This window comes from Zalophus californianus, chromosome 6 (assembly GCF_009762305.2).
Source record: "Zalophus californianus isolate mZalCal1 chromosome 6, mZalCal1.pri.v2, whole genome shotgun sequence".
Taxonomy (NCBI): domain Eukaryota; kingdom Metazoa; phylum Chordata; class Mammalia; order Carnivora; family Otariidae; genus Zalophus; species Zalophus californianus.
In genome coordinates, this window is record NC_045600.1 from 63775601 (window position 1) to 63791961 (window position 16361).

The window sequence follows — 16361 nt, forward strand, 5'->3', positions numbered from 1 at the left end:
GAATATAAACAGCTAAGAAAGTGACTCTAACTCTAAAGTAAATAAGCTTTAATTCTGAAAACATGGGCAAACTCCCACCAATAAAGTCTGCCGTGATCATTTCCCCTGATGGACACTGACCCACAGGACCTTTCTTGTGCAGCAGAACACCAGCTCTCACTTGAGCACGGATGGGCGCATGCAAGGAGGATCTAGGGCACACACCACACCACTCTCAATTTCCAGGGGCCCATCCCTTGGCCTGCAGAGAACCTCTCCTACTCATAGCCAAAATGCAAGTCTTTGGGGGGACCAAACCTGGTGGCTGGAACAAGTAACCAACCTGCTAGAACTTCTGAAGACACTGACATTCCGAACACTGGGGCTCTGTTTTCCTCCCTTCAGGGCAATAAGACACACAGGAGGAAATTCCTCACACCCCTCCCCCACAAAAGCTGCAACTGTGTGAAAAGCCACATTTAAACAAGACACAGTGAGGTATTTCCCCAATGGATAAAAGAAAAGTGAATTTAAAGCAATCACTCTTTTTCTAGTCCTGTGCAGAAACAAATATTATGTGGTAAGAATGGAGCTGGGGGTGGGGGGTGGAGATGGACAGAGCAGCCATTTCTTGCATATTTAATACTCTTAGACCATGGATTGAGATAGAATCAAGCTGAACTCCACTCACTCTATCTTCAAATTCTGGGGAAGAACAACATTCTAAAAGCCCAAAATCTAACATGGCAATTATGTTGTCCTCGCCAACCTGAGATTTTAAACGGCACTGTTAGCTAACTGCATGCGGGACGAGGAGATAGAATGGCAGAAGGAATTCAGGCAGTGCCCTGGTAAATAGGGGCTGAAGAAATTGCCTGAGAGGTGCCAAGATCCTAGCAGGGTGCACCATCAGCCATTCACAGAGCAACCCTACCCTGGAAAGGAAGCTAGGACTGTTCCTGTTTCACCTAATGAGGACTTGGGAGACCAAGTGCAAGAGGTTGAAGCTGCCTGCCCAAGTTACCCATGCTCTCAGTCACTGACATCCACCCTTTATCTTAGACCACATGCTACACCAAGAGAAGTAACAGGCAACCATTCCAGGGAACACAGTGTTAATGCCAGTTCCTCCAGTAAGCATCTGTGTGCATTCAGGCTAGTCAATTAACCTCTCTGGACAAGTTTTTCATATGGAGAGAGAACGTATTTAATAACCATGGTTTGCAAGTTTTGTTAGTGGTTGAACCCCTTATTCTAATGATATAGTCCAAAGCCAGGCTGCCCTGATTGAGGGGTGATAAGAAGCCCAGAGCCAAAACTGGTGAACTCTTCTCAACCCCCACCCCTTACGTCATCTGCTCTGAACTGACCCAGGAAGGTACCTCTGAAGAACCCCTCAGCCTCTGAGAAAGATGGAATGAGTCATGGGTCTAGAACAATATTACTGGCCTTTCCAGAGCTGAAATCCCATGATTCTGTAAAGAGGAGAGAGCAGGGTGGAATCAGGTATTTCAGACTTGAATACAGTTTCTCAGAATGCGAAGAATCTTGTCAGTCTCCTTCACCAAAAGCAAATCATTTGTTTGCTGGGAAGAGATGGATGGCTCATCAAATCTGAGGCCAGACCAGACTTTTAACAACCTGAACAGGTTGAATCATTAGCCCACAAAATGGCCCAGATCAGGTTAAAAAAAGGGGGGGGGGACCCATAAAGCAGAAGCAAATCATAAAGTGTTTTCTTGCCTTCTGAATGGACCTATAATAGTTCACTTTAGACTTCCCAGTGTTTTTTTTTTCACTGTTACATATCCCCACATCACGGGTTGTTTTGAGGATTGCATGCAATAATGTATATAAAAGCATTTGGAAACCAGAAGCACCATAGAAATGTCAAACCTTGTTACTGTTGTCATTACTAGCCCACTCACCCCAATCAATGAAGGCTCAACTGCACATCCAGCCAGATTCTGCACTGTGGACTAAGATGGTTAGGAAATGGCTTACAAAGTCTACACAGCTACCAAGGAGGGCTTACTCCTCACCACTCACTTCAGATGAGATCAGGAAAGGTAATGGACCAGGGATACTCTCAGTGGACAGAGCCAGGGCCACAGGCAACAAAGAACAAATGAGTTTCTCCTGGAGAGCAGAATCAAGGCCAGAACAGTGAAATGAGTCAGGGAGCTTCAGACCTGAATGACTAGAAGGATTTCAGAACTGCTGTGGGTTAGGGACTACCATGTGTCTCCCGTCTTGCCTCTGACAGAAACGACTCTGCATCACTGAAAAATCCTGGATTTTCAACTGATATAGTGACTATGTGGGACTTTAGGTAGCTTCCTTGGGATGTGAATACATGTTTGCTGTAGGGCAAAAGGGAGAAAATAAATATTTGGGATTCAGCAGAACAACTTGTGACAGCTACTGTGATTGCTCACCAATATCCATGTTTTTCCTCTTCCTCCTAGGTACATCCCCAGTGCCCTTACCTGTAGGTGGACCTTGGGATTGGTTCTTACCAATGGAATGTGAGTAGAAGTGAAAAGAAACACCTCCAAAGGTAGTTAAGAGCATGTGTGCCTTCGCCATACTTCCCTCCCTGCTAGCTGGATGCAAAGTATCTAGTGGAAAATTCTGAAGCCCCACGCAGTGGATGGGGCCTAGGTCCCTGAATGACAATGGGGTAGAACCATGCTCTCCCAACCACCCACTGACCCACATGGAACTGCAATGAGTGAGAAATAAACTTTTACTATAGTAAAGAGATTTGGGGGTCGTTTACTACACACGAATTATCTATTTATAAATAAATATATAACAATTTAGGGGCTCCTGGCTGGCTCAGTCGGTAAAGCATGCAACTCTTGATCTCAGGGTCCTGAGTTCAAGCCCCATGTTGGGCAGGGAGCCTACTTAAAATAAATTTTTTTAATTGTATCAATTTAATAAAATAGAAATTAAATAATTTCATAAAATATATTAAAATTATAACATTATATATTGTTATTGATTATAAACTTACAATGTTAAAAATACGTTTCCTTATTACAGAGCTTCTCAGAGCCTTTAATATGCTGATATGCACTGAGATCCTCTCATGGGGAAAATATTCTATGTACTATTTCCCTAACTTATTTGGCCATAGAATCCTTTTTTCATGGACAAAAGTTCCACTGGCTGTCCATCCATAGTATAGGAAACAGGACTGTAAACAACAATGGGCTAGAACCCCCCTTAACCCCTGATTTAGTCTGGAGGCTACAGAAGAGGAAAAAGTGAAACTTCTCTCATCTCCAGTACAACAGTCTATTTGTAGTCTTTCTCTGCCATTCTGAACTGGCAAGGCAGAGATTGGTGGTGGTATTACAGAGAGAGCAACATTTATACAAATGTTTCCTCCTAGCCATTTTCCCCTACTTATAATTAGGAGTTGTGTCCCAAAGTCTTACCATTTCAGGAGTAGTAAATGAATCTTATTTCCAAACTATCAGCTCATGATGTAAACATACATCTTGTGTTTGTATTTTAGGGGTTTAAAAAACCCTAAAGCTATTCCTGGAAATGTGGCAAGCCTGCATCCCTTAATGTATCATGTTAACATTTCTGGATCTGAGGACTGTTAGTTGTTAGTTAGCAACTGTTAACTGGGGAACTACTAGTTGATTTCACAGGTGAGCCTCTGAATTACCCTGGCTAAATATAATAACGGTGTGTTTCTTTTGTAGTCTAAATGGATGTGCCCGATGGCAGGTGACCTTCTGTGTGGTGATTCAGTGTCTCTGTCTTGAGGTTTCACCTTCCTCTAGAGCCTTAGAGACCTGGGCATTCATTGGGCAGACAGAGATGGCACAGGTAAAGTTATTATGGGCCAGATCTGGAAGTATGCTTCTTCACTTCAATCCACATTCCATTGGTTAGAACTCAAATGACCACACATGCTGCAAGAGAGACTGGGAAATGGAATCTAGCTTTGTGCCCAGGAAGAAAAGGAAATGCATAATAAACAGTTATCCAATCTCTGCCATATCATGAGCCTCATTTCAGGCTGCATTTTACGTATGTGTCTGCAATACCACCCATGGATATTCTTAAGTCCCAGTGAACATCCAGACACACAAGACTATCACAGCCAACTGGTCAGCTCAGAGTTTGTCATCAGGGCAGCATCAGGTACTACTCTTCTGTCGGAATCTTGTGGCAATCCACACAGTATCCAGGAGCTATTATATCTGGCCCCGAGGTGACAGCTCAAGAACAATGTGTAGAACACAAGCAAGTTCAAGAGCAACCAGCCTTAAAAGCATTATTCCTCACAGGAGCCTGTATCTTTGTAACAATTTCACAATGTAATTCCCAGGGTTCCCCCAAAAGTTATGCCCAATTATAAGAGTCACTGCGCTCAGAAGAGCCCCAAATGATGGCTTCCTCTCAGGATCTATAGTTATCTCAATCCAGACCAACAAGGGCTTACCCTGATCACTCACTTTAGAGGTAGCTGGAGGATACAATGGATGGTGGGGAGGGGACCTCTTAGAGATCCCCCAGAGCTAGGGTCATAGGCAGAATGGACAAATAGCCCCTCTTAGAGAGCACAGTCAGGGCCAGACCAGGGAAATTCTCCTACCTCAGGTAGTCATTTTTACTAAGCAAGGGCCATTTTTACCCTAAGCAATGTTGCCTAGAAATATTATTGACATTTTATCATTTTCAGGTTTCCAGGGGAACAGAGCTACAGAGTTAACCAAAGGCCAAATTCTCTCACAAAGATAAAGTGTTTGGCTAATCCTCTACTAAAAATGCTCAATTCTACTTCAGAACTGACCTTCGTTCCCAAAACATACAAGTATTCAAACACTGCAACCACATGCTTATATGACCATACACCCATGCTGCCTGTGGATGCTGCTTCAATCACTATATTTTATATACTTTCTATCTGGAGGCCAAAAATATTTGGACACCAAACTACAGTGGACATTTGTGGCTCTTATTGTTGGAGGCTCAGCATAGCTTCTACTTTCTTTAGATAACCAGGCAAAGCAAAAATTCTTATCTAAAGATTATTAATCATTGGTGTTCAGAAGAGAACTTGCTTACATAATAATGATATAGAAGCTCAGTTATTATTGTTGTTACCTGAAGTCTGGATTTATTATTTCCAGACATCACCTCTTCCACATACTAGGTTATACGCTTTAGGTGGGAATCCAATTAAAGGAATGGAGCATGTGACTCAGTCTTAAGCCAACCAGTTTGTTACATTCCCTTGACCTACAGACATTAGTTAGAGTATGGGACCCCACTGAAGCCGATGAGATGCAATGAGACGTATTAATAAAAATTACTGTTGGCTCCTGGTCTGAAAGTAAAAGGATGTCAAATTTGAAGCTGCTTGCCCATTTTGCATTCATGAATGAAGAACCTGTCTAAGAATAAAGCCAACAAGACAAAGAGCAGAGCTGAGCTGAGTTGAGTTGGTGAGACTGTTTGAGCCAGAAATCAGCCCTACTCTGGCTCTGTAGATTGTAAGAGCCAAAAGGTCCACTTTTCTGCTTTAGCCAGTAACTTTTGGGATATCAGTCACAATAACAGAGAGACCTAACTGATCTGCAGAGCCATTAGAGACGCTGTGGAAGGTGCAAGTTGGCGCCATTAGCATGCAGCTTCCTTGGAAGGGAAAGAAAAGGTTGTGTTCTAAAGTGTTGAACCTTAGCAATGAGACCCCTAAAAGTGGTAGGATCAGGGCCTGAACTGGCAAGATCTCACCACAAGGAAGATGCAAAGCATTATCTTATCTCCTGGACATTCCCAGGTTTACGACAGTGATCTCACACCTCAGTCAGCCTGAGCCCCATTCCTCTGTCCTTTCCCAGGGAAAATTTCCATTGGTAAAGGCCAAAAAGCCTCATAAAGTCCAGGGAAAGTGGGCGCCTGGGTGGCTCAGTTGGTTGGGCAGTCGACTCTTCATTTTGGCCCAGGTCGTGATCTCACAGTCGTGGCCATCAAGTCCCGTGTCGGGCTCTATGCTCAGTGTCTAGTCTACTTGAGATTCTCTCTCCCTTTCCCTCTGCTCCTCCCCTCTCAAAATAAATGAATAACAAGTTTTTTAAAAAGCCCAGGGAAGGTAAATTAGATCCCAAATGAACATCTAGATTTGGAGACCTTGGGGTGATTTTGTCCAAAGAAACTGGCCCCAACCAGTTCAGAGATTTCCCTGCCATCCTTCTGAATTTAAGATTTTATCTTGCCTGACTTACAGAGTTAGTATGGTTTGCTGCTTCACTTAGATTTAACTCCAAACACAAACCTTTGACATGAAACCAAATGGCTTTAATATGTGGGCGGAAGCACAGTTGTGCCGCTTTATGTAGGGAAAGGAAAACATTAGGGAGCAACATATGAAGCATTGTATTTCTGGGGCTTTCTTGTTTTAGAATTTAATTTTTTCATAGGTCTTAATCTTGTCCATTTTGCATTCATGAATGAAGAACCTGTCTAAGAATGGATTCTCACCGCACATTGAATCTACCAGCCCCTTGATCTTGGACTTCCCAGACTCCACAACTATGAGAAATCACTGTCTGTTGTTAATAAGTTACCCAGTCTATGGTATTTCTGTTCGGTAGCCCAAACAGATTAAGATACCCAGCTCTTCAAAAATCAGTTATGTTTCTATATACTAACAACAAAGTACCCCAAAAAGAAAGTAGAAAACAATCCCATTCACAATAGCATCCAAAAGAATAAAATACTTAGAAATAAATTTAACCAAGGAGGTGAGAGGCTTATACACTGAAAACTACAAAACACTGATGAGAGAAATTAGAGAAGACACTAATAAATAGAAAGACAGCCCATGTTTATGGATTAGAATAATTAATATTGTTAAAATGTCCATTACACAAAGTAATCTTCAGATACAATTCAACTCTTATCAAAACTCCAATGTATTTACAGAAATAGAAAAAACAATACTAAAATTTTCATGGAACCACAAAATACTACAAATAGCTAAAGCAATCTTGAGCAAGAAGTGCAAAGCAAAAAGAGGCATAACACTTCCTGATTTCAAACTATCTTAATATAGTAATCAGAACAGTATGGTGTTGTCTTAAAAATAGACACATAGATCAATGGAACAGAATAGAGAAATAAACCCATGCATATATGGTCAACTAATTTGCAACAAGGTCACCAAGAATACAAAATGGGGAAAAATAACCTCTTCAATAAATGGTGTTGGGAAAACTGGATATCAACATTTAATAGAATGAAACTGGGCCCTTATCTTACACCATTTACAAAAATTAACTCAAAATGGATTGAAGACTTAAGAATTAAGACCTAAAACCATAAAAGTCTTAGAAGAAAATATAGGGGAAAATTTCCTTGATATTGTTCTTGTCAATGTTTTTTTATATGACACCAAAGCATGGGCAACAAAAGCAAAAATAAGCAAGTAGGACTACACCAAACTAAAGTTTCTGCACAGCAACGGAAATAATAAAGGAGAAAATGTTTGCAAGACATATATCCAATAAAGGGTTAATATCCCAAATATATAAGCAACTCTTACAACTCAATAGCAAAAAAATAATCAGATTCTTAAATGGGCAAAGGACCTGAATAGACATTTTTCCAAAGAAGATATACATATAGCAAATAGCAAAATATAAAAAGATATTCAATATCATTAATCAGGGAAATGCAAATCAAAACCACAATGAGGGGCACCTGGGTGGTACGGTCAGTTAAGCATCTGACTCTTGGTTTTAGCTCAGGTGATCTCACGGTCTTGGGATTGAGCCCCACATAAGGCTCCAAGTTCAGCACAGAGTGCTTGAGATTCTCTCTCTCACCCTCTGCCCCTCCCCCCAGCCTTCTCTCTCTCTCTCTCTCTCTCTCTCTCTCTCTCTCACACACACACACACACACACGTAAATTAATAAATCTTTGAAATAAACAAAAAAAACCACAAAGAGATATCACCTCCTACCTGTTAGGATGTCTATTATCAAAAAAAATGAGAGAGAAAAAATGGTGAGGATGTGGAGAAAAAGGAATCCTTATACTCTTATACACTGTTGGTGGGAATGTAAACTGGTACGACCATTATGGAAAGCAGTATGGAGGTTCCTCAAAAAATTAAAATAGAGTTACCATATGGTGCAGGAACCCCACTACTGGGTATATATCCAAAGGAAATTAAATCAGTCTCTCAAAGATAGCTGCACTCTCATGATCACTGCAGCAATATTCACAATAGCCAAGATACGGAAACAACCTAAATGTCCATTAACAGATGAAGGCATAAAGAAATGTGGGAGATATACATATACATATATATGTGTGTGTGCATATTTTATTATCATTATCATTATTATTATTATTATTCAGCCATAAAAGAGAAAGAAATCCTGCCATTTGTGACAACATGGATGGACCTAGAAGGTTATGATAAGTAGAAAAAGCCAAAGAAAAATACTGTATGGTATCCCTTATATGTGGAATCTAAAAAAAAAAAAAAAAGCCAAACTCAAAGAAACAGAGAGTGGAATGGCAGTTGCCCAGGACTTGGAGGGAGATCTTACTCAAAGAGTAAAAATTTTCAGTACTGTACACTTGAAATCTGCTAAGAGTGCAGATCTTAAGCATTCTCTCACACACACACACACACACACAAAAGTAATTTATGTGAGGTAATAGGTGTGTTAATTAACTTGACTGTGGTAATCATTTCACCAAGTATACATACATCAAATCATCACATTGTATACTTCCATATCTTACAATGTTGTCAGTTATACCTCAGTAAAACTGGAGGGAGAAAAGAAAACAGTAATGACAACAACAAAAAGACATCCAGATCTTGTATGGAATTTGGCCAAGAAATAAACCTTTTTCCTAACTAATATAAAATGAAAATACTTCAAGTCCTGTTTTACTTGCTGTGTTGGCTCTTGGCTCAATGTTTTAAACACCCAAGAAGTGTGGTGTAACTGTAGACAGTGACCGCTGTGGTCAGTCAGCACTATAATAATGTGTGGTTAACGTTTTGAATTGTTAGTCACTTGCTGTAGAATGCCACGAATACGCTACACCAGATGAGTGACACTGAAGAAAAAGATGATGCCCCAAGGAAAAATGAGCCAGCACCATTTATCTATGTGGGACTTCAAGTGGTGATTTTGAAAAAGGTAAATACCAACACTCACCCACCCGCAAAAGAAGCTCCACTCTGAGGTGCTGCTTCTGATCGCTGGGTAGGGCTCCCAGGCATTGGTGGGTTCTGAAATCCATTTGGAGTCCTCTTTTGCAGGAGACAGCTTGATGAGTATATGTTACTCAGATGGTGGAATTTGAGGAGAATCCAAGTCCCACCTGCCCCATGGTCTCCCTCACAAACATGCTCTGGTTCCTAAATTACCTCAGGATTCACTCCACTCAGCTGGAAGCTAATGAATGTTTTGGAGGAGAAGTATCACCATCTGCCATCAGCAACCATTGATACCTGCGAGGTGGTGCCCGCTGTGAGACAGGCACTAATCAGACTAGTGGCAAGACAATTAGATTGAAGCCCAAACATGATCTAGCCATGAGAAATTGGCCAAGTCACTTAACGTCTCTCAGGTTCCTCATCTGCAAAATGAGGAATAACTGTTCTGCTTACCTAATACCGTTATGAGTGTCTAAGAAGTAAAATGCCACATTTGTAAGTGCCTTAAGAGGGAAAGGAGGAATGCATAAAGGGGAAGGGAGAAGGAAAAAGAAGGAAGCGAAAAGAAAAGAGGAAAAAGTGGGGGAAAGGGGAGTAAGGGATAGGAGAAAGAGGGAGAGAAAAAAAGGCAGGGAAAAGGAAGGGAGGAGGGAAAAATTGGAAAGAAAAGGAGGGAAAGCAGAAGGGGAGAAGCAGAGAGAAGGAAAGGTGCAAGAGCAAAGGTATGAAGTTGTAAAAGAATGAATGCTCTGGAGCCTAAATTCCTCTGTAGGCTCTGCACTCACCTCAGCGTATGTCCTTGAGCAAAGCATTTATCCAAGTTTCCTTTTGACCCCCTTCACTTCTTTGTCCACCTCTCTCCCCCCACCTCCGGCAATCACCAATCTGTCCTCTGTATCTAAGAGTTTCATTTGTTTATTTTTTAAGATTCCACATACATGTGAGATCATACAATATTTGTCTTTCTCTGACTTATTTCACTTAGCATAACACCTTCAAGGTCCATCTATGTTGTCACTTCCTGGAAGAAGTAAACTCTGAAGGGGAAGGGAAGAAAGGCCTAGCAAACCAGACGATACCCAGAAGACAGAGACGGAATCCCTAAGTCCCCAAGGTAGACAACCCTGCATCATCAGTGGAAGAGAATTGCTCTTCAGCCAGAAATATCCACAGTGGACTATTAAATGAAAAGAAATAAGCCACCATAATATCTGAACTATTACATTTATTTTTCAAAGCCTCCCAAATTATTCTAGTGATCAGTCAGAATTGAGAACCATTGAACTAAATAATTCACATGTGATAATGGAGAGTAAATTTTTTTGCACTATGTGAAGTATAAGTGTATATAAATGTACATCGAAAATCACTACAAACTTGCTATGGCTAAAAGAGGAACTTTTGAGGTTTTTCTACTAAGAATGACATATTTGTAGTGATTTACACTCTCCTTGTTCACTTGACCTCCAAAAGGTGAGGGGAGTGTGCAAGATAAGGCTGGACAGGGAAACAGAAGGAAAGGATCTTGAATGTGCCTTAAAGAAGTCTCCGTCTGGGAAGGAAGAGGGATATGGAGCCACTCAGAATTTAAACTAGGAAAAGGCATACTCTAAGTGCTAGTCTTCTAACAGAGTTTCCAAATATTTCCTTCTTTTTTGGCTTCCTAGAAGCCAAGCTCTTCTATTAATCTATAAATTTTTATATTTCTCCCATTTTTCATTGTATCTAAAAGCTACCTTTTAAAAATACACTCTCAGCCTAAGGGGCGCCTGGGTGGCTCAGTCAGTTAAATAGCCCACTCTTGGTTTGGGCTCAGGTCAAGTCTCATGGGTAGTGAGATTGAGCCCTGCATTGAGCCCCACATTGAGCCCCGCATTGGGTTCCAGACTCAGTGGGGCATCTGCCCGAAGCTTCTCTCCCTCTGTCCGTCCCCCCAACTTGTACGCACATGCTCTCTCTCTCTCTCTCTAAAATAAATAAATAAATCTTTAAAAAATAAAAATAAAAATAAAAATACAGTCTCAACCTAAATTACTAAGGAGGCATATACAGAAAAGGTACATAGAGTAAGGCATTCAAATATTTTAGTCAAATGTGAGCTACTTTTGAGAAATGAGGAAAAAAGTAAAATAATTACGCTTATAATAGCTAATTATGTGACAGGCACTGTTGGAATATGTATTAACTCATTTAATCTTTAAAGAACACTGGGAGGGAAAAAAAAAGGAATCCTGGGAGACAAGTACTCATTCTCATTTTACAGATAAGGAACAGAGGTACCCAGAGTTGCCTAAGATCTTGCTGCTTTAAGTGGCAGAGCCAGGATTCAAACCTAAGTACGCAGACTCACTACAGAGCCTATACTCTTAACCTCCAAGGCATAACATATAATCCTCAAAATGTTTATATTTACATCTGGAACACAGACCCTCCCTCATTAACACACCTTTTCAGGCATCCTACCTTTGCCACTTTGGTTCCCCAGTAGCAGCCCAGAATTCAGCCAGCAAAGGAAAAAAGAGGAAGTGCTCACTCCAATAATCCACAATATGTGAGCCACGTACAGATCATGGAGAAGAAACTGTGCCTTGAAGAGCTTCTAACAACTCCTTGCAGTTTAGAGGCCACCAACTACAAACACCTTGCCTAAGAAAACTTGGTACAATCTGACACTGGTGGGCACAGACTAAATTTTCAATAAATTCTCATTGAACAAAGCAATACATACATCTCCCAACTATTCAGCCACCAGACCTGACATTTATTTCCGTACTACGACGCCAATGCTGCTCAGGGGGCAAAGGTGCTATGAAGACAATGCTGCTGATCAAAGTGAATACAGCTGCACAAAGTACATGGCATGGCAAGTATACAAGGAAGTACACAATCTTCATAATTGCTAGACCTCCTGTCCCCCTGGCCTAATTTTCAGTCTCTGGGCCTGTGGTAATTTGCATGGTTGCTTTATAAATACAGAATCAGTAAAACACTGTTGCTCCCATAGGGAAGCAGAACATTGCCTGGGAATTGGGAGTCCTGAGTCTCAGTCCTGGTAACTAGCTCTGATGGTCATTCACAGTCTCTGTGTTTCAGTTTTCTCATGACACAGGCCCTGCTGTTTCCGGACACTGTTATAAAATCGTCCCAAAGGGCGCCTGGGTGGCTCAGTTGGTTAAGCGACTGTCTTCGGCTCAGGTCATGATCCTGGAGTCCCGGGATCGAGTCCCACATCGGGCTCCCTGCTCAGCGGGGAGTCTGCTTCTCCCTCTGACCCTCTTCCCTCTCGTGCTCTCTATCTCTCATTCTCTCTCTCTCAAATAAATAAATAAAATCTTAAAATAAATAAATAAATAAATAAAATCGTCCCAAAATAATAAAGACTACAGGACAGCCTAGTGAAAACAGTGTAAGTTTTAGAGCCTGACAGACCTAAGTTTAAATCCCAGTTCTGTCACTCACTAGCTGTGTGATCACGGGCACAGTACTTGCCCTCCCTGAACATAGTTTCTAGATCTACTGAAAAGGGTTAATAGTAAGCCCTGTCTCTTAAGATGGTCAGATAACTAAATGAGCTAATTATGTAAAGCATCTGGCACATATTGGTGCTAAATAAATGGTAATTATTGTGCTTGCTTCCCAGCCATTATTTCTCAGGGTAGTCTTATATAAATTAGAAACATCTTGAAGTCTTTGACAATGATTTTTTTTTAATTCCTACAGCATCTAACACAAGAACTGACCATGTGAATGGTGACTAGCAACAGCAACACAAGTACTAGTACTAGGAGCAGGACCGGCCACAGCAGCATCAGTGGCAATTACTGTCAGAGCATCAGGTAGCGGGCAACAATAACAGCAACAGAAGAAGAAAAGAAGAAGTATGGGGGAGGGGGAGGGGAAGAGGAGGGGGAAGAGGAGGGGCAGATGAAGGCAGGAGAGGAGGAGGAGGGGAAGGGGAGGAGGAGGAGAACGGGGAGGGGGAGGGGGAGGAGGAGGAAGGGGAGATAAAGATGGGGGAGGAGGAGGAGGAGGAGGGGAAGAGGAGGGGGAGATGAAGGCAGGGGAGGAGGAGAAGGGGGAGGAGGGCAGCAGCAATAACAGCAGCGACAAGTTCAATGCTTTCCTCACCTGTTGTTTCTTGTATTATGGATTACCCATCCCTCTACCAAGAAGATAAAGTCTCCCATGCAAATAAGCACTGCTCTATAGGCATTGGGTCAGTAAGAAATTGAGCAAACCCTGCTAGCTGAGGAAGCTCAAATGCTAAGGGATGTTAAATTCTCCATACTCGTTTCTCCATACTAGCCCTGTAAGTGGTCATCTCCATTGGTATTAGATGCAGCAGCTTTATGACACTATCAAAAGGAGAAGATACTAACGAAAGAAGCTAGTAGAAGTTTGAACAGAGCAGTGACACTGATTCATTCAGTACTTGAAAAGAAAAGAATTCTGGGCACTTATGATCTCAAACTTTAACCTAGGTCAGAACTTTCTTCTCTGCCCCTCAAAACTCCCAAATCTTAAGAGATTACAATCCTCCAGTTTCAATGTCATGCTTCAGGAGTCAGGCAGAGAACACAAAGGCCCAGATAACTAGCTGGAAGAGAGGTCCACATTGGTCTTGGGTACCCTGAGATTGGGAGAGTGACCAGAGGGAAGCCAAGAAAATAAACTTAAAACACCTGATGGGTTCCTCTACCCATCCTCACAAGCAAGAGTTTCTTTCTGTGGTAAAGATTTTAACCTTTGTCTGAGAAAGTAACCAAGAGCACAGATGGGCTGGAATTTCCTCTTCTACTACATTCCTTTTTTTGTGCATGGCTTCTCTTGGGGAACATGGAGTAGAAAGTTCATTTAATAATATGTACATGGGTATATGTTTAAAAAGAAAACAATCACATAGAGCCAAACATGGGTAAAGCTTAACCATGAACCACACATAAAGAAACATTCTCTCAATAAGAGCAGTTCCAAAGGAGAAAGACATATCCACTAGTTAGCAAATATATGTATGAAAATACTACCACCCCCATCCAAATAACATACATACAAAACTCAGAACAGCCAAAGAAACACAGCACACCAAAATGACAACACACAGTAAAGTAAACATCCTAATGGAATAACTTAAAGGAATTAAAATAAGATATAATAAAGAAGACTCTGACTTACCACAACTGGATAGTATTTTTATTAATGTGCAGATGAGGGACAAAAATCTGCCCTCTGAGAACAGTCAGAAATCCTGTCTTCTGTACAGGCCCGATGAGCTCCCCACAACCCAGCGTTTTCCTCTTTCCTCAGCAATAGGAATTCAGAGGTCACAAAGAAGGTTCCATTTGGCTGAACCTCAAGGGGAGGAGCAGTTCTACTCAGAGCTCTCTGAGCAGACAAGACAATGGCTAGAAAGCTTGGGTCTCTCCCACTCTGCAGGCAACACACATGGGTAGGGATCTTGGGAATGGTGCTGGAAGAAAGTGTCCTCAAAGCAAACTCTGTCATCATTATCTCGTTACCAGGTCCCCAAGGTCAGTCAGGACTCACAGGTCTTAAAACTTCCCTGGGCTCCTCCAGGAACGGATTTCCTGATTCTAGATTCCTAACTTCACCAAGTTCAGTATTTGCCAACAGGGGGCCTCAGCTAGGTAATGGAAAAATACAGAATCTGGTGACATCCAAAGGTTGTGTACTAGCAAATATCCATCAAATGGGGCTGAGGGTGAGCCAGAATGAATACATAAGTATAAGAATCTGAGTTAGTAGTTTTGTGTTCGATCTACTAACATGTCAGTCAGCTTCATTGGTGGCAGAGACTTCCTCATCCCTTTGGTCTCAAAGGCAGCAGAAGCCCCCAGAAATGCTGGGGGCAGGTAGTGGCAGGGCAGACAAAATGGAGGAACCTAGCAGAAGCGGAAGCAGAAGCAACACAGTGGGTGGGAAGAGGGAGAACACTGCCCCACCCCCACCACGAATATCCACTAGTTATCTGAATGATGAGATTTGCAGTTACTTACTAGCTTGGGCTCCAGCAGAGTGCTCACCCCTAAAACAGACCTAATGGTAACCCACCAAACATTCTGAAACACTATATAAATGTTCCTTGTTATCTTTACTATTATTACCAAAAAGATAATACCCAGACTCAACCATTTGGAAATTATATTTTACTCTTATTTGTTGTTTTTAAGCTATTAATGGTCCAGGCAGTTTCTTCATTGAACTTTAAAACACTTATTAGTCATGTCAAATATTCTCCATAGAAATTCTAGACCAATCAATAAAAGAGGATGGCAGGAGAAAAAAACACATAAAAATTTGTCTTTCTCTTCAAGAAACATACTTTCCATTACTAAAGAAAACAATTACCACCCAGCTTGAGGTATTTATATTTGGCTGACTTTACCAATATTCAAGGCTATTCCAAGCAACTAGGAGTCAGTTTTTTCATTACAGCTATATGACCTGGAGGGCTATCTGAACAAAGAAAAACTATCCTCCAAATATTATTCCTGCTTCCACTCATACGTACACAGAAAACACATTTCTGGCAGTTTTAGGATACTTTTAGTTTTTTCCTTTATTCCTTTAACCATCATGGTTCATAAATACAGAGGTCTAGCCTCAGAGACTAAAAGTATTGCAGTATGTGATTCAGTACCAGACTCAGGCGGTGTAAGTATAAGGTGAGTTCTGGCCATTCCTAAGATTTTCCAAGCCTTGATGGGTAAAATCTGAAGGGAGGGGATAGTGGGAGGGAGGCTGCCATTTAAGTGCTGAAAGCAATTCTATCTGCCCAGATACAAGGAATTGAATTCCCTTCGGGGTACCGGCAGATCCTTTGTTTTGAAAAAAAAAAAAAAAATCCAAATGCATCCTTGGTTACACCTACCAACTTTTTTTGAAGAATAATGTGAAATGATGTAAATCTTTCAAATTTAAAATATAAGTATCTGTTTGGTGGAGAAGATTTTCATTTTGGGTTGAGCTTGAAATAGTCTTTAGAAACACTTTTATCTTTTTTTTCAGACAGGAGCTATCTAAGGATAAGGTTCCCCTAAAGGGAGTGGATAGTCCCAATCCTTGGATGAGACAGAGACTTGGACAAAAAAAAAAAAAAAAAAATAGGGACTGAGAAAGCCTTAGACTGGGAGCAGAGGAATTTCAT

The 16361-nt window shown here is 41.3% G+C and overlaps 1 protein-coding gene across 3 annotated transcripts in view; it reads right to left on the minus strand.

Annotated features, from left to right (window-relative positions):
* AKAP6 (A-kinase anchoring protein 6) overlaps positions 1–14508 on the minus strand; it is a 503914-nt gene extending 489406 nt beyond the window's left edge. For all 3 annotated transcript variants that reach the window (XM_027570975.2, XM_027570977.2, XM_027570980.2), the window contains exon 1: positions 14369–14508. The gene's annotated coding sequence lies outside the window, so the exon portion shown is untranslated. The remainder of the gene's footprint in view (positions 1–14368) is intronic.
* Positions 14509–16361: the final 1853 nt, after the last annotated feature.